General features: G+C 35.1%; 1 long non-coding RNA gene across 1 annotated transcript; it reads left to right on the plus strand.

Moving 5' to 3' along the window:
* Positions 1-1,037, plus strand: LOC145304593 (uncharacterized). Its single transcript, XR_013874140.1, has 3 exons — positions 1-138; positions 604-801; positions 927-1,037. It is a non-coding gene; the product is annotated as an uncharacterized LOC145304593 (long non-coding RNA).
* Positions 1,038-20,367: the final 19,330 nt, after the last annotated feature.

The following is a 20,367-nucleotide window of genomic DNA, read 5'->3' on the forward strand; positions in this document are numbered from 1 at the left end:
AGATAAAAGTTTAAAAAACTACAGAGAGTATAAAATAAACTTACACTAATAAATAACAAACAGTTAGACAAAGAAGTTAAACAATCATGAAGTCAATTCTGATTCTTTCATTGGTAGTCCTCTTAAGTTATTGCTCAGGTAATTTTTTTATTACGTAAGAATTCAAATGGGTTGTTAAATTATTTGGTATAGTGTGTACAATCTTTTATTGATACCAGGCCCTTAACAACCTATCAATCTAATGTATATCCTCTATGATTGGTATATTACTTTTTTAAACTACTAAATTTTTCATGCTTCTAGATTGTAGTTCAACCCACTTAAAATAATTGTTAAGCATTAATTTCTATCTGATTATCAAACCTAGATATTCTCTCACCATAATACCTTATTCACAGATTAACAAAATGTAGCTTGTTTCCTTGTAAGGCACTGATTTTTCCATCAAATTAATCTAGACTGAAACCTCTAAAAATTTTTTTTGATGTCTTATAAATAAAAGCCTATTAGTTTTGAATTAGATATTCTTTAACCTTTTTACTTCAGCCTAAATTTGTTTAAAAGCAATCAACATGAACTAGATTTGAATTAAAATTTAATTAGCTACAAGTTTGAGAAAAGACGAGGAAGGATGTCCTCAAAACTGGGTAAGTTGTGGTGAGAGTGCAGTTGAAGAATGTGCTCCAACCATCAGCTTATGTACCTATCCTGAAGGGTGTGATCCATGTGGTGGGCACTGTTGCAATAGATGCTGTCAATATTGCAATGCAGCTGGATGTATTGAATCATGCTGCTAGATAGGTATGCTTAATCAAAAGATTTGTGTATATAGTCTAATATAGCTGAAAATTAATATCTGATTGATTTAAACCATTTTGTAAGTCAAGAAAGATACTTTTATCTTCAATTTAATGTTTTGATTCTAGGATGCATTTTAACAATCTGGACCAATTCTTCATTAACAAATTCATTTAAAACTTGAAACTATTGTTATAAGAAATGTATTATTTGATTTTAATAAATTAAACTTACTGAAATGTTGTACAATCTATTCAAACTAAACAAATGTATGTATATCTACTCTATATAGACTTGAGTTTGTCTTTGATTTTGTATATGTAAGCTTGGCCCATCATCAAAACTATGACACTGGCAGAGAACAAATTTTTTTTTACAATTATGTTAGGTTAAGTTATAGGCTAAATAGCCAAGTGCCACGGCCAGAGTTCCCAGTTCTGTTTGGGGAAGGGGGGGGGGGAGGTAAAAAAATATTTCTAAGAGGATTAAACCGCAAGCTTTTCTTATAATGGATCTTGTCATCCTTGTTTAGATTTTAGCCTACCTTGTTGGAAAGTTTTTGAGATAATCTATATGTTTAAATTTTCCATGCTAAACACTCAATAACATAACAAAGGGAATACACAATTTAAGGGATAACTTGACTTCAAAGTAAATTCAACAAATATGGTTAGATCAGGAAGGGAGGGAACATTGGACTGTAACTTACACTGGTCCCCCAAAGTTTTATAATCACGTATTCTCATTTGTTGGCTAAAAAGTTGGTTAATTTTATTAAATTTGTATTGTTTGGTTCTAAACTATTGGTGTCCCAACTTTTCTGCAAATTAATTTTATCTAGAGAAGGGTAATCTTATTGATGAACATAAATCATCAACCATGGTCTTATCCCTTTGGCTTTAGATCCCTGAGTTAGAAATCCTTTGATAAATAAATAGGTATAAATCCTTGTAATAAAGTTACAGGATGTGTGTTTGTCTATCTGTTTGTCTGTCTGTTTGTACCGACAGACAGACTGTTTCTACCTAACTGTTCCAGGAATCAGTCTGCCAAATTTGAAATCAATAGGACAATTCTAAACATGCATAAATTATGCATAAATTTACGTTAAAAGCTCTCCGTTGCTGACGTGCCGACAGACTAACCCATACTATCGAAAAGCTTTAATCAAATTTAGATAGATAGATACGCATGTGAAAGAGAAATAGTTGAAACTAAAATTTAGTTCCAGTAAATTAAACATGAATTTAGAATAATCTCCTTTAGTGTCACTTTAATTTTAGAACATTTACTCCAACTGAAAGAACTCTAAAATTCGATGGTAAAATCTTACAAAAAATTTAAAGTAAACGTAATCGATGTTTTAAGGAAACTATTTTTTTCTATATAATTAAAAATCTACCTTTTATGAGTCCAAGCCAAAATTAATCATCAAATAGACTTTACAAATAAAGGCTGTACACAATCTTTGCTTATCTAGCGTGCTGAGCGAGAGTGGCGGACACGACGGACGTATTCACTAATGTCTAAATTGTAGAGAAGCTGGAGATGCGATCCTCAATTTTCAAATTCTTTGAACGTACATATGAGACTTTTACAGAAATGCTTCGCATCCACAACTATCTATCTATGCTTGATATAAAGTCAACACTTTATAGATCATATTATGAACCTTTGATTGACACGTGCCCTGCAATTAACTAGTAGCACTCAGGGGCAAGACACAATTACTTTAGCTAGGCCCAAGGCATTATTTGTATCAATTTATGCATTCATAGGCCTATCTTTACCTATATGACACCATATATGGGTAACGCTAGCCTATTCATGGTAATCTGTATGTGATTTGCTAATAGTATATGTTTATTAAAGATATTATGTTTATAGTTAATGTAATCATATAAACAACCAGTTCAAATATGTATGCCTACAACCATGCCTGATTTACGTCACATATTAACACACAGATATTTAATTGCACAGACAAACACTAAAATCCTGGTCCAGAGCTAATGTTATAGCATGTACCTCTTGAATTTATTCAGTTATTTACTAACTCTCCTACCATCAACTTCTCTTTCTGGCTTTAAAAGGTAATGACTTAGTTGTTTGGCATGCATTGTAGTTTAAATTTAGGCCCCTTAGTACTTAGCATGAATTGAGCTCAGGCCTTATGTTAGAACTCTAACACTTAGCACAATTCACTGCTTGGGACTTAGGGCATATTTCTGTCCTACTCTACTTATAATTTTAACACTTATCCTGTAAATATTTTCATACTTAACTTATGCACTTGTGATATAAATACACTTTATAAAAACATTTTCCTTCCTTAATACTTAATATACTTATATAATTCTGATCGAATATCAAAACCAACCATTTATTCTTAGGTTAAAGCAACATAATACTTCGCGTGGGTCTTTTGTTGAGCTTCCACCAGCTCAACCAAATTCGTATTATACTTGTGGGAATAGAGGGTTAAGCATTCTAAACAAACGAACCGACGATGAGAATGTCTATGTGTATTGCATTAAAATTAGGTTTTAGTAGTACTCATAGAAGAGCGGTCTCCATACCTAAATATGGACAAACGCCCCATTCGCACACACAATGGTGCAACTTACCGGTTGTATCTTGGAAAAATTTTACTTCATAAATTTTTTTTCTTTTTTTCCCTTACCGTACCCGAACCGCCTAAGGCAGGTATTTTTACCAAAATCGAATAATTGTAGTTATGGCAAAATCGGATTTACCAAAACCTGTGAAACTATTTGAGAGCAAGGTTAGGACTATGAGGCGTTTGAAGAGATAGGGACTGAAAGGCACGACACAAATGCAATTGAGAGCCTCGTGTACGAGCAGTTGCACTAGCTGACACTCTAGAGGCCCTAGAGAATGCTAGCATATTTGTGGCCATTGGTCGCCGCCCTATAAGGACACTCGCACTGGTTGACACTCTAGAGGCCCTAGAGAATACCAGCACACCGGCACCTCCATGTCCGCCTCTCTTTAGTAAAACACTTGGGTTGGAACAATCTATGATTGAGCTATGTGCAAAATTTTGATTTTTGGACTTAGTCAGAATTTTGAAATTTAGGAGTTGTGCTAGGTGGCGGAGTATATATATAAATCTTCGGACTTAGTATGATTTTTACTTATTCGGAAATTCTCTAAGTGTTGAAATACTTGAATCTTTGATACTTAAACCAGAACTTATTAAGAATCAAGCATGGAGTAACTTTTCATTTATAAGCTATCAAAATACTATTTGTAAAGGACCATTTTGAACTGTCTTATTAAATGAAAACTTAGGAGCAAATCCTATAGAACACGGGAAACGCTGTTAGTTGGGATACATATTGTCTTTGGAGCCATGTTTCTGAAACAATATGCCGAAAGCAGTTAGTACTCTTGAGTCGTAGTAAAGGGCCAAAAGATTATTACAAACTTGTAGCATTTATACTCAAGTTAAACTGTACTAATACTTTGGTGCCGTTAGAACCGATTTTCTGAGATTTGCACTTACTTATACATGCCTAGGACTTATATTCTTAATGCAATTCTGATTTATATGCGGATGTATCAAAATAACTATTGCCTCAAAAATTTTGAGTTAAACAAAATATTTCAAAGTCTCAAAGATATTCTCAACATCGATCGGTTGGAATGATATAAGTGTAGACAAATTGCTGTATGCAATCAGAGAAATAACTCCAGAGACTTCCTGAGACTCTGAGCAAAATATTCCACTTTTGGACTTAGCACCGTTTCTATTTCTTTTGTTACAGAGAGAATCTCGAATTTCTGGACTTATAGTAATTTTATGAAATTGTGAACTTGGTTGGAAATTTACCAAAATTCGGACTTGTAATAATTACGATTTTTCCAACTAGATTAACAAATTTCATTTTCCACACTTAAAAGAAAATTTTGTCTTAGATTATTTCTGTCTTAGCCAAAATATTCCAATTATGGACTTAGAGAGATTCTATTTCTTTTGGTGAAGGATAATTCTAACACTCTAATACTTTATAATCTTAAAATCCTTAACTTAGCGAGATTTGCATTTAGTCAAAATACTCCAACAGTGGACTTAGAGTGATTCTATTTCTTTTGACTTATAGGCAATCTCTAAAGTAGCTTTGTGAATGAACTGTTAGGAAATTTCTTCTCGGACAAAATATTCCACGTCTGGACTTAGAGTAATTCTATTTCTTTTGTCTCAAGATAAATTCACTAATTTTGTACTTAGCATAATTTCATTGAAAAGTTTTGGACTTAGTCAAAATTCACTAATTTTGTACTTAGTATAATTTCACTGAAAAGAAATTTTTTTTGACTCAGCCAAAACTCACTAACTTTGTACTTAGGATAATTTCAATAAGAAAATTTTTTTTGACTTAGTCAAAATTTGTTAATTTTGTACTTAAGATATTTTCAGAATTTTTTTTCCTAAGCCAAAATTTATTGATTTTGTACTTAGAATAATTTCATTAGAAACTTTTTGGACTTAGTCAAAATTTTCCAACTTTGGACTTAGAGTGATTCTATTTTATTTTGACTTAGAAAGTTTTAATTCAATCTTAACTTAGAAAATTTTTTTGTTTGTATGTTCTTTACAAACATATACATAAATGCAATAAACAGTTCACTCAACAATAAGTAGGACATGAAAACTAAATTTTTACTTGCTTTGCTAATGCTAAAATTTCTATTTCATGTGCCGCCAGAATTCAACAGACAACTTGAGAAGAGTTATAAACCATCAATCATTAGTGATAGTGAATATTAGTGATTTAAAAGTATAGTCAACAACCTAAGCCCTATATGTAATTTAAAAGCACACTTATAAGAGACAAAGTTCTAGTAACCAAACGCAGCAAAAGGTTGCAGCAGCCTATCTTGGGAGTCTTGGGACGTCTCTAAAAGAAGTAGCAAGTAATATTGGAAGTACTCTACTGTCTTTATAAAAATCCGGATTAAAACAAAGAAAGAACATTTTCTTTTTATACCATTGAGAAAATTTAATTTTACTTAGGATTATTAGCATAAAGTCTATAACCAAGTAAAATAAAGTGTGTACATATAGTTCATAATCTTTATAATCTAAAATTGTTACTTTTTTTTAGAAAAAAAAGTGCACTAATTCAGCTAATTTGATTTTCAATAATATTTGACCAAGCAATAACACCAACCTTGTAGTCTACTTTAAAGAGTTTGATTGACAACTTCCAGCGTATAGATTGATCACCTTGCGTAGGATATCACACTTCAGTAAGACACATAGAATATTGTGTTCTCACTAATTAAGTGGAGCACATCCGGTCTATAATAACCTTGAAAACAAACTGATTATATTCATATATATATAGGACAATCTAAATTGAGTCTCAATAATATAGTTATAAGGATTGAAATCACAAGTGAAGCCCCATAATAATTCGCGAATAATACTTAGTAGGATTGGTAGGCATACCCTAATACAACTATAAGTATTGGGTGCGAGATCTTTGATATTCAGGCAAAACCGTTGCAATACTATTAGAATATAGACGATCCTTTGGGAGTGAACCTTAGTAAGTTATATTCATAAAGCCTTACAGGAATAAGCAGATTGTAAGCTACATATCCTTAGAGTGGAGTAAGAATTCAACAAGGATTATAAATTGCTGTTTTTCTCAACAATAACATTTGCTAGGAAAAGTCGACGCCTAAGCAAATAACAGTTAATTTGTGATAGTATATTAGCATACCCAAATTAACTTCGCTGCAAACCTTAACATTCTATTTAACTTTATAGCTAACTTGTACAGCTAACCAACCCACATTAGCTTTATAAGCAAATATAGAATAAATCTAAGTAGAAGTGTTTCTACAGTTGAGCTTAATTAAGGATAAGAGTGCATTAGCGCACACTCCAGAATAAGATTCCAAGCTCACACGCAAGCATTCACGACGTAGAAACAACTGTAGGTGAAGTAGACAATACATACTCATCTATATTTAACAACTTTAAAAGAAAAATTTGTTATTGTAAACAACTTTTGATTGTTTTAACGTTAGGCGCATTAGTCAGTTTCTTCTTGTACCTTTGCTATTTAAATCCTAAAATAGTACAACACCTCATAAGCTTCTTTAAAGAACTCATAGAAAGTTTAAAAGCTTTAAGCTAGCTGTAATGCCATTATTTAATTAAAGTAAGAAAGATGACAACGCTGAAAAGGCGAACACTCCACGTCGAGGACGCTCGACGACGCCTGGAAGAAGAACTCCGTCAGCTGATGCAGCTTCTGCAGGAGATGATACACGAAGAGAGGAACCAATGCCCAACCAGGAGGAACCAGAACAGAATGGTGAGAGAACCAAGACGCCAGAACCAGACACGGAATCTGTAAGATCCATACCCATGCGCGAGGACTCACCAGATGCACTGATCAGAGATCGATATGTTAGAGCAACACTATCAGATCCTCTGGGAAATTTCCTGTTCCCACAATTCCTGGATACAATAAGACTTTGTAACCCCAACCTACGTGTGGACTCAGAAATGATGAGGAACTTCTGTACCAACTACACACAGAGTATGAGGGAATACAAAGAGGAACAAAGACGTGAAGTTGAGTTAGAGGCCCAGCGTATTGTACAGGAGGAGAATGACAAACGCACTCAACGACACTTCAGTAACTTCACCAACCAAACTGGAATTAAACCACCAAGCAGCTATGCAAGCAAGAGCACCCTAAGCAACGACCAAAAGCTTAAGTTAGCCAATGGAACTTTCCCTCTCAAGCATTGCTTCAAAGGAGACGGCAAACCACCCTACATTACTGATTACCTATCAGAGATGAACACTGCTCAGGAGTTATGTAACCTCTCAAGATCAGAATTTGAGACCTTTATGCTTAGGACCACCACTGGCGAAGCATATACTACCATCCAGCAGAGTTTCAATCTTGGACTATCTATTGAAAGTGTCTACAATAGCTTACTGCTACAGTATGATATACTCATCAGCCCACAGGAAGCTCAAGCTAAGCTGATAGCCTTTAAGGGAACCAAAGCCATGTCATTCCCTAAGCTTGTCAGTACAATTCAGAATCTTGCCAGCAGAGCCGCTGTTCATTATACAGACAAGAAGGAAAGACAGAATGTATTCAACATAACTGCAGTGGAGGCACTCAAACGTAGCTTACCAACAAATAGCCGCAATATAGCATCTGAAAACCATCACAATCTCACACATGATCTTGGAAGATCCCCTACATATCATGAGTTGACCGCTTCCATGTATCCTAGAACTGAAGACCTAGATCTGGACCTACAGCAGAATGGTGTATCAGCCAGTTACAATGGAGATTTGTCGCTTCATAAAAAGACAAACAACACCAACTACTCACATGACAGGGATACAAGAATGAATAGAGACAAACAGCCTGCTAAAGTTGCCGCTACGTCGAGCTATTATAAAAGGCCAACAGTTAGAGAAGTTACTGCTAAACCAGCCTATCCTAAAACCTACAACAGAGAACATAGGGATAATAGAGATAGACAACCACAAAAGAACACCAAACAAGATTATCATATCTCCTATGGAACATCCAATAAGCGCTACTGCGGTGCATGTGGTCAAAATTCACACAAAATATCAGATGGATGCAGACTACTGTGCGATGACCAAGGACGACAATATCAAACAGCACTAACATCCGGATACTGCCCAAGCTGTCACAAGAAGTATGGCAAAGACCTATACCACGCTCAACACCTATGCCCTGGACGACCAGCAATGATGGAACTGTACCATAGTGGTAAAGTAAGACCCCGTGGTGTGTTTAAACAGGCATATGAAGAATGGGTTGAGGCCAAAGCCAATGGACAATCCAAAGAGCGTGGCAGAACAAGTAGGGTTAACGCTATCACCGTTCGAATGGATCCTAATGACCCCAAGATTTTAGCGGTAGATAGTTCTGCAGCTATCATGGATGAAAATAGGAAAATGTACCTGAACTGTTCCGGCTGTATGTCAAATGGAAACTACGATGTATACATGACAGCTTTATTTGACTCAGCAGCAGACAGAAATATCATGTCAACCAGCTATTTTGGTATGTTATTTGGAGTACAACAAAATGAGGTTAAGAACCATCTGGAAAAGAGTGACATGGTTCTTGTCAGCTATTCTGGACACAAAATCCCAGTAGTTGGAGAAATAACTCTCATGATTCGCCTCACACAATTCTCAGGCATCTATAGACCAGTACCATTTATGATTGTACCTGAGGAACACAAGAATGTCACACCTATGATCATCGGAATGAATGGCATTAGAGATCTCCAATTAGGATTGACTTTCGTTGCGGACAACCACCCGCCAGCACCATATCTATACTCTATGTTCCATCCTGGGAGAGTACTAGATAGCCTGTTCTGTTCTGATTATGAGTTACAACTCTGCACAGGGACAATAGACAAAATTGATCCTAATGAAACTCAGACTATAGAAATGAACATCAACCATTTCTTCAACTTAGCTCCTGGAACAAAAGTCATTCTCAGCGATGACCACATTGCCAATGATAGAAATGGAGGAATTAAAATTCAACCTGGACAAACGCAACTGACTGTCAACAACCGAGGACAACTTAGTGGAAGAGCCATGATAACAAATGTCACTGAACATGCAATCACTAACACTGTTATCACCGGATACTTGGAACCAAGCAACCAATTTGTAGTCAAGGAGATCACCACAGACTTTGATTTTACGCAATCATTCCTACACAATGTATCTGTGACAACTGAGCTAGATGAGATTGTACAAGCCCTGGAGCGACACGCAGAAAAAGCTACAGCGCCAGCCATCAATCAGATCTCACTAGACACCAGAAACCACTCAGTTCAACTCTTATAGCTACCAAAATACAGCGCCATCAATCTGGTAGAACGATCTTTTCCTTTAGCTGATGGATATATACCGAATCCTACAGCTATAAACAATGACACTCCAATACCAGGAGTAGCCTTATCTGACTACCGTTCTAATATTGATGAAATTCTAACTACACCAGATCCTGAAAAGAATAAACTCTTTGAGAATAGTGATGACGTTATTGAACTTGGCTTAAAACATATAGCTGAATCTGATAACCTCATGGACTATGTAACAGAACCTACTGGCTATAGTGTGCCAAAGGACCAGTTTGTTAAACCAGAGGATCTTGTGGTGCTGTCAGACTATCCACCAGAGGTAAGACATTATATAGAAGACATATTCCTAAAATCTTACCCTGATATCATATCTACACATTCTACTGATAGAGGTAACATGAGTAAATATCTGGGCAATTATACAATTAGACTAAAACCTGGTCAAACTTTACCCCAGCATAAGAAATTATATTATTTATCACCCGTAGAGAAAATGCAAATGCAATCTATCTTAGAGTTTTTGTTAAAGAACGGCACCATTGAAAGAGCTAATTTGGATGGGGATTCCTATAACAACTATGCAAGCCCAGCTTATCTGATTCCAAAGTCGGATCAGGGGAGCTGTCCTCGTTTAATTGTAAATTTTCAACAATTGAATCCTTGTCTGCAGTCTGAACCTGCACTGCTACCCACAGCAGAAAATTTGATTCAGTCACTAAGGGATAAATTTGTGCATAGTAGTAGTGACATGGCTAACGCTTTTCATAGTATAACGCTAGAACCTTCTTGCAGAGACCTAACATTGTTTGCAACCCCATTAGGAGCTTTTAGACACGCATCCTTACCCACTGGCATTAAGACTTCACCTGAAAGTCTATCACGCTTTATGGAAAAGATATTACACTGGGAATTGGTTTATGATGATAATGGTAATGTTGTAATGGACGGTGATTTAGCCAAAATGGTATACTCACCTATCCCAGAAGTCCAACACATTTACGATGATTTCATTGTCTCAACTGAACTAGCTAAAACTAGATCAGAATCATTGAATATACATTTTAAGATTTTGAAGAAAGTTATGGGGAGAATACACACGCATAAAGGAAAGATTAGTTTAAAGAAATCACAACTTTTTAAAAGTAGGGTAAATTTCTTTGGGTTCTTCATTTCACATAATTATTGCTGTGTAGATCAAAGGCGAGTACAAAAACTTCTAAATATTCCCATGCCTACTGATATTACTATAATGAGATCTTTTATGGGAGTACTACAAAGTATGCATAAACATTTAAGATTTGATATTATGGCTCCTACACATATTCTAACTTCACTTACATCTACTAGAATAGGTAAAACTTTTGTCCCAACTCCAGAACAAAGACAAGCATTCGAAGACATTAAGAAAGCTTTAGCTTCAGGACCAATTTTTAGCAAATTAGTTAACTTATCGGCACCTAAGATTATCTTATCAGACGCAGCCGGCACCTCAACTGGCTCATATTCGGCAGTCTTAGCGCAAATAGTGACACCAGAATTACAGGCTAAAACCCTACCCCCTGGGCTAAACTTCGATGATCCTGTACACCATGTTATTTATGATAATAGGTTACCAATTTTACCCCTACCTTTGCAGAATGAAGGTGAAAACATTAAGGATTATGCTAAGCGTATGTCTGAAGATGGACCACCCGAGTTTGAATATTTGGCTAGTAAAACTTTGGGCTATCCTGAAGACACTGTACACAATAGTCTCGGGATATCTTTACAATTGCTTTTAGAACTAAATAAAGTTCAAACACCTTTGACCACCATCCTGCAAAGAGCATCAAAAATTATACGTTCTACGATGTTGAGACAAAAGTATATTCAATTTGTATTTAATAACGATAGGGATAAATTCTTAGAATTTATTCGCAAACTAGAGCATGGATATGTATATCTAGATCTGCAACAACTCATATTTGAAGCTCTTAGTGTAGCTATGTACCGTCCTGTGATAGTTATCACAAATATAGAGGGTGCCAAACCTGTCACGCAACACTGTTCAGACAAAACAAAACCCCCTTTTGTATTTTTACTATATGGACACAAAGAGCAACACATAGTAAGACCCGCAATGGTTTCATCAACCAATAGCTTTAATTTAAAATCTTTAGCGTCTATGTTTGAAATTATCGCATACACCTCAAAGAAAATTACCGTTGCTGAGTCAAGATTACATATCATAGACATTGAAATCCTAGGAATTATTTATGCAGCAAACTCGTTTAGAACTCTAATAGGTCCAAGCTGTGAATGTACTTTGTTAACAGACGCAAAGTGTGCTTATTATCTCTTCAATCCTAAAGCATTAACAGCCGTTAATAAACTAAAGAGGTGGAACACCACTCTGTTAACTCTAATACCGAAGCTAACAATGTCTTTCTTAAGAGGAGAAGACAATTTGGCAGATTTCTTAACAAGGGCATATAAGGCTACTTTACCAAGCATTAAAAAGGTAGCCCTACCTAAATTTGTTAAATCTGGGTTTGAAGATAACTTACCCCAATATAAAGTTTGGACTATTGAAGAATGGACACAGTTCATTATGGATAACCCCGACTATTTGGGTTATGATGAACAACCCCCACAGCCAAAGCAACAAAAACCCAAAATCACCATAAATTCACTTGCCGCAGAACATAGAGTTATAGGCAAAGTACTAAGACCTTTGGAAATCCTAAAAGAAAGGATTAGCATAGAAAATATAATTGCAAACCAAAAAGATGAATACTCTAACATTTACACACGTTGTCTAACCTCTAAATCAAACACCTACACTTATAAAAGACAGAACTACGAACTTAAAGACACGATTCTGTTTACAAAAATAAAAGGAGATTTAAAGGTTTATCTCCCAACCAAACTATTACCAGTACTAGTATGCTATACTCATCTTTTGTTAGTACATAGTGGAGAAATTAAAATGCTTTTGAATATGCAAAATTTCTTCCACCCTAACCTTAAGAAATATGTTAGAAATTACACTAGATCTTGTTTAAATTGTCAACTTCAAAATTCATCTACAAAATTAGAACAAGTAGGAACTTATAGTACAATTTCAAGACCTTTTGAATGTGTAAGTATTGACTATATACAATCCTTGCCCCCATATCGTAGTTATAATCATATCCTCACTATAGTCTGCCAACTAACAGGAATGATTCTTGCATATCCAATGAAATCACTCACATCCCGTGAATTTATAAACAAATTCATGTTTTATTTCTATCCTAATTTCTCCCCCAGACAAATATTGTGCGACAATGCAAAATCATTTTTAGAAAAGCAAAATTTGATATTCTTTGCTTCTATTGGCATCCGAGTTTTGTATTCTACTGCGTACTTTTCACCCTCTAAAGGATTGGTGGAAGCTAGCAACAAAGTAATAAAATGGCCAATCATTAAAATTTTGGCGCAAGACTCAAAAACCTCATGGGTATATCTACTACCGTTAATAGTCCGACAATATAATTGCACTAAAATACCAAAAACTGGATTTTCACCCATGGAATTATTATTCGGGACACGTAGCTCCCTGTCTAAATTGTTCTTTGGAGCAATAAAACCGGATGAATATCACCCTGATATAGCTCGCACAGAAGCCTATGTGCAAGACCTCTCGGACGGTATACAAGAAAACTTGGACATTTCAGCAAAAGCTATTGAAAAGGGAAGGGAGGCAAGACTAAAGTATATTAACAAAACCCGCATACACAAACAATTTGATATAGGAGATCTTGTCTTGGTTAGAAACCACACTATTACACCTGGTGTTAACCCCAACCTTACTCCTATCTATCATATTTCACCCTATAGAGTTTTGGATGTAAGCCCTAACAGTTGCAAGCTTGAAAGAATTTCAGACAAAAGAACTGAAATATTTAAATACTCTTTCAACGAAATCAAAAAGTTCAAGCCTATGGACGAACATTTTGACACCCTCCCAGAGGAAATAAGGGAAATTATTACAAAGCCTTATAATAAACTCACAAATCAAGAGATAGCCACATTAGTTAAAAATGACACACTTCCGCTTATATTCCCGGTTAATTCAAAGGATCCACAACCAGGAATACGCGCACACTCACCCTTAGAAACACGAAAAGAAGCGTCACAAAATAAGAAACCATTAGACTCTGATTCGGACATAGAGGACTCAAGTGCCGATGAGGACATGACACTCGATTCCGTATTTATTACCGGAGGTCGACGACTTAGGAAAATAAATGATAGACATGTCAGATTTCGGAATGGCACAAGTTCACAACCATAATTTACATTTCCATTTACCCTGTAAACTTGTGAACAATATGATAATATGTTATTCTAATCTGATAACTAAGTTATCATATTCATGTAAATTTTCCCACTCAAGGTTATATATCCAGTGGTAAAATATACATCTTTTCTCTTCAGCAGGGGAGACCAACTATATGCAATATACGTCGACTAAAGAGTCGATCCCTTCAAAAACACTTACATAAAAAAATTGCATATAGAAAGTTTTGATTCTGTATAGGCAAACAGAGTCAAACGATTGATACAGATTGTACAAAAATACGAATGTTACAAATGTTAAATATGCACCCTAAAATATACACAAAAACATTTAATACAAATTGTACAAAGTGTACAAACATAGCAGTACTAATAGGCAACCTATATATATACGCCTTGAATTGTGATGAGTTGATTAGTTATTAGAAACTATAACCACTCTACATACAAAAAATATGTCAAAAACTTTAATTATAACTTCGGACAGGAAACGCCCACTCAGAATTTTAGTAGTAGTAAACAATAACGATAACTTAAATTTTACCCTGAAATTGAGTCAGTTTACTATAACATATCCACAAGTGAGGAAATCACCAACCTTGTGAAGTACTACAGTTATCACATAACACGTAAGTCTTAACAGAATATTTTACAAAAGTTATAAAATGCAAACTAGATTCCGAAAGCCTATGCCTAGATCACAACGAATTCTACATGAGACCTTCGCAAACCTAGTAGAATATTGTTATAACTTGCTTACGATGATTAAAGAAATGTTATCGTTTAAAATTAGTTGTGGAATCAGCCAACCTAGTCGTATTGTACGATACTTGCATTGTCGTATACTTAGAAACACTTATAGAGACGCATACAACCGTTTGGTTATACGGTATAGACAGCAGGAGTATAGAAGCCGACAGACTATAACAGACGAATTACGGGCAGTAGCACGCCAAATAGAGAATCTGAGAGACACAGTCCTCCTCATTTCTGGACATTGTACTCTCCCCACTATCCACGAAGAGTAAACTAGATTAAAACTGATTCTTATAATCTGATTTCTAACAATGACGTACGGACGTATCCTAACGATATAAAAGTTTTGCATATGATAAAACCTCTTGTACATATGTGTATTGATGTAAAATACTTATATTCTCATATATCTCTATGTAATTATTGAAAACGATAGGAAATTAATCGCATAAATCATAGTTGAGATATCAAAAAAAGAACATAGCAAGAAATTTTGTTATTTATAAAAGTTATCATAAACCAAGTGAATGTAAGCTAGACTAAGCACCTTGTAAAAATAAACTTTAATTATGTATCTAACTGAATTAAGGAACAGACAATAATACTTATAGAGTAGCTACGTAAACGGGAGTTGTACACAACAAATACTAAATCAGTAAATAACAGTGTATATGCTACTTAAAATCGCTATATTTATTTTAACAAAAGTAAATAATCTTTAGAAAAGGTATAAAATTTTTTTTTGACAAATATTTTTCTTTGGTGAAAACTTAAAATTAAATCAATTTTGAAAACAGAACATAAACTTTTATTTTTACAGTAGTTGAAAAACATTATGATAGTAAGAAGTTTTCTGACAATTTAACATCTTAGTTAATATAATTTGGACATAAGCTGTATAATGGCACATAATAAAACTTCGAGATTGCTAATACGATTAATTGAACGCTAAATGTTGAATTTGTACATATAAAAAGCACATAGCCTAATGACAAGCCAACGGGAGCCAAAAATTTAACTCTACTTGTTGGAAATAAGACTTAGTTTTAAATCTAAAGGGACATAAGAACATTTTACCTTGAGACTTTAAACTTTATGACTATTGTATTGAAATTTAAAAGGGAAACGCTATTTATTCTAAGCCTTACTAATTAAATAAAGCTTCCTTAATGAGATCATCCAATCAATGATATTACTTTAATTACTTGAATCACAAACAGTCTTTACATGAGTTTTCTTAAAAATACTTGAATAAGCGTATGTAAATAACTTTGTCTAACGTCAGTCTTTCGGTCTACTTAGATATTGGTTACAAAAAAAAAATATATATGCTATTTACAAGTCCTCTCTATATCACAGCACAATTAAAATTCACGATTAATGCACAGGGATGGATATAAATGAAATTTAGAGAAAAGGTACTGAGGTGCGAGTTCGATTAAATATCTATATATACATGACCCTTACAAGCTAACAAGAATGAATAAACTGCGACATAAGGCTGTAATTACAGTTGTTAATATACTATTGAGAAAAGAAAAGGATTAGTTCGCTTACGAAGAAAGTAATTAAGAATTGAATGAAGTTTTAAATTATGGGCATAAAGAAAATACAACCTTATAATCATTTCCTTACATACTAAATATCCTTACAGACTAAACATGTATATACATAACATAATGGCAGAAGTGTAAATTAATGTTTGGCTTTGTACAGTATAAAAAGTCATAATGTCTAATAACAAAAGTCTTTACTTCATAGTGATTACTATTTTGACTAGTTACATAAAAAATTAGAAAATCTGTAAATTTAGTCACATGTTGTCTAAAACTGGTCATTGTCTTAAAATTTGTATGTCATAGTTCAACCAAGCTAACAGCGCCACTTTACGGCGTACGTTTAGGGAACGTGGGACCCCGACGTCGAGGGACTCCCTCAACGCCGGAATCCTCTGTTCTGTTATTATCTGAAGAACGCGTAGCTGAATTGAAGCTACTCTCCGCTGATGTTATCTCTTCTAAGATGGCAGGAGTTGGAGTACGCATGGAGCGGCGCAGACGTTCTAAACTGAGAACCCGCAGTGGTGTGGGGTACTCGATCTCATCAGTCACCGCATTAAATCTAATGGGCGGGAGATCGGCGTCCTCGATATCGTCAACCAGTGGGACTAAACTGGCCGCATCCTAAAATTAAGAAAAGGGACATTATTAGACAATCATTTTAATAAATGTTCACAAGAGAATGTATCAACGCTTATCCATATATGTTTGTGAGTCAATCTTTTATACATCACTAATACTTTATCCAGAATCTTGATATTAACTATTAGGAAGGAGTTACACCATAGTTAAAGTAAAGTTATTGTCTAAACGCATAGCTATCTGAGCTAAACAGCCTAGTCTAAGTTACGTAATTTTTGCAACGGAGAAATATTATAAGAACTTATCAAACTTACCACAGACAAATCAGCTGCAGATGGAGATTCAATGCGACTAAGGCACATAATAGAGCTCAAGGAAGAGCTGTCGCTGGATCCCTCAGCTGTCCTCTCAGAACTGACCCGATTACACCTCCCCATATTGGTGTAAAACTGCGTCAGGGGGATGGAGTTGGTCGCCTAAAATATAATAGATCTTATTAGTTTAATCGCAACGCCAACAAAGAATCTAGGAAAATCAGGAAATGAGAATGCCTAAAATCCTGTAAAGCTATATGATTAGGTAGCAATTCAACCCACTTTATACCAGAATTAAAATCTTAGATCGGTTCAAAAAATGCTTATGCAACCATACATTTTAAGATTAATATTCTACCAATAAAAGAATTTTAGTTGCAAATACCTCTAGATACGTGTACAAATGTACGGCCTCTTTCTGAAAATTAATAGAAAACTAAAGCATGGATACTTACATGTAGACGCTCTGTTTGATCAAAGATCAACGGACGGAAGCCAGGACTTCCTGACGAGGTGTCCAATCCCGCAGGCACATTACTTCCAGTAACTCGATCCCCAGTGGCAGACAGACGGTGTACGGCAAACAGCCCAACTCTGGATCTCACTTCGGCTGGAGTCGATGGACTAGCAGAGGGAGCCTAAAACAAAAAGAAAACATTAAAGTCTTGATCTAACATTTAAACCCCCAATGAGAAACGTGCGGCACGAGCAAACTCTTAACCTTCCCAGAGGGAAATAATATTAGGTTGCTAGTTAAGATTTTAGTAAATGTTAACTGGTATCTCAATTTAATTGCGGTAACCGAGCGGATTTCTCTGGCGACATAAAACGACGACAAACGGTGAGCGATATATATGGAAGAGCCGAAAGTCAACGTTGAGGAAGTGAGAATAGGACAGAACAACCCTGCAACAACATGATGCTTTATTAGACAAAACGGGTGGCTAGAAAAAAAAAAAAATTTATACAAAACGGAAAAGAAATATACAACAGAAGAAAACTCACCTGTGTATCTGACAGAATATCATCCATCACAGAGGACGCGGCTTCATACATGGTGTCCGACGGCTCCACAGTTGGCGACATAACCCCTGATCTAGTCCTGTTGGTCCTGTTACCGCAGTGAAGAAGCTCAATGGTCCTGACGCCTATGTTTCGGAGGCGCGTACATACATCTCTTATCCAGCGAGCCAGCGACCTGTCTGAGGTGTTATCTAATCTTGTTAGAGTCTCAAGCCCTACAGCACCGAAGAAGACCACTATGAGAGCACATGAAAACAAGCCTAAACCCAACAACATGTTAATTAAGCCATCCATGTTGAATGTGTCCAGACTCGTCTTCTGGTCTCTCCTCGACTCGGCAGACCCAGAATCACCTCCGGCAACATCGTCACCAATGTCACCGCAGGAGTTCTGCATCACCGAATTGAGGAGAGACCAGATGATTTGTATCGTTCTACTAAGCATCAGTGAGAGATGCTCGTTGCCAAACATCTCCCCTTGATCCCTTTCGGACTCTACAGTATCAAAAGTACTTGTACTCCCATAGTCATCGACATCAGCAAGGCTTGGCATCCCAGACTGGTCGCTGTACACTGAACTCGAGTCGTCTAAGGATGTTTCAAGAAACGAGGAATTGGCAAGAGTGGCCGCAGCCGCTCTCATTGATTCCTCGAATCTTTCCTTAATATTCTGATGCGCGTCCAGGCTGTCAGGTATATACATTATGAGCGAATGTAAATTTAAAATAGAGGACTAATGATTCTGAAAGGCAATATAGCAAAGTTAATTTTATGAAAAAGACTGTACACACGAATATTTTTTTGTATTCTAAGCAACTATGGTTGAACCTCCTAACCATTAAAACTTTGATTTATCATCTAAAAGTAAAATTCTTTAAGTTAAAGAATATGTAATTAATCTTACATGATTCAACGCTTAAAAATAGCTATCGTTAAGCTATTCAAACATCAAAACTTTGTTTTATTAGATTCAATTAAGTTAAAGAATATGTAATTAATTTTACATGATTCAACGCTTAAAAATAGCTATCGCTGAGTTATCAAAAACATATTCATTATGATGTATCAAGCAATTAAAAAAAAAAAAACTTATGTATTAGCTAAATCTGAATATTTTCAATGACGTTTAAAAGCACTTTCGATAAAGCTAGCTAAATATAATTTTTGTAAGCGACCATTTTAAAATAAATATGGTTGAGTTACTCGTAACGTAAATAACCTATCAATTAGCGTCGTTATAATTGAATTAAGTAAAAATAAAATCTTATTTTAAAACCTATAGTAAAACTGTCCTAGGAGATTTGAATCAGGACTCCATAAATTTTGATTATAAAAAGGGGATGCTGTAATCAAAAGTTAAAACGAATAGAATGATGGAACATATCTGTGTCAATATAAGTTTTGTTTACGATGAACGAATTTAACTTTTGCAGACGGAAAACGTAAACAAAACAAGGTACGTCAATTTACCTGATGACTCAGATATGTCCTATCAAAACTACAAATATTATATAAAACAAAATTGTCATATATTGAAGATGTACCCATATTGCTTCTAACCCACTTTCGTTTAAAAATACAGTGATAAAGGCCTTATCGACGAAGAAAATAAGATTCTTGAGTCTTAAATAGCGGCTAACGAATGCAATAATGGGCATATCAACAATCTATAACATAAAAACATCCATATAAAACAAACGGGTTACTATATTTTATCACTTTTATATAAATTCTCTTGGAATTTAGCGGTAAAATTAAACACTCGAACGCAAGCTCCGCTCGCAAAGACAATTATTAATAAAATGAGCATAATTACTGGGCCGCCAGCTTTTTATAACCTCGCTCACATCCAACCCCTATCACTTTTGACCGCCCAAACATAAACAAAGGGTTGACAACTTATTGTTACGTAAAATTTAATTACGGACGTCGAACGATATATTTTGTAGATATTAAGTCTAAAAGGTACACTTGACAGCGACGTAATGTAAGATATTAGTCTTTAAAATGATTAAAATTTATTCATGTTAAAAATAACATAAATACAGCTAATGCCAACAATGGTATAAACCATATGTACAT

Source organism: Acartia tonsa, chromosome 13, assembly GCF_053477335.1.
Source record: "Acartia tonsa isolate MP-2025a chromosome 13, ASM5347733v1, whole genome shotgun sequence".
Taxonomy (NCBI): Eukaryota; Metazoa; Arthropoda; class Copepoda; order Calanoida; family Acartiidae; genus Acartia; species Acartia tonsa.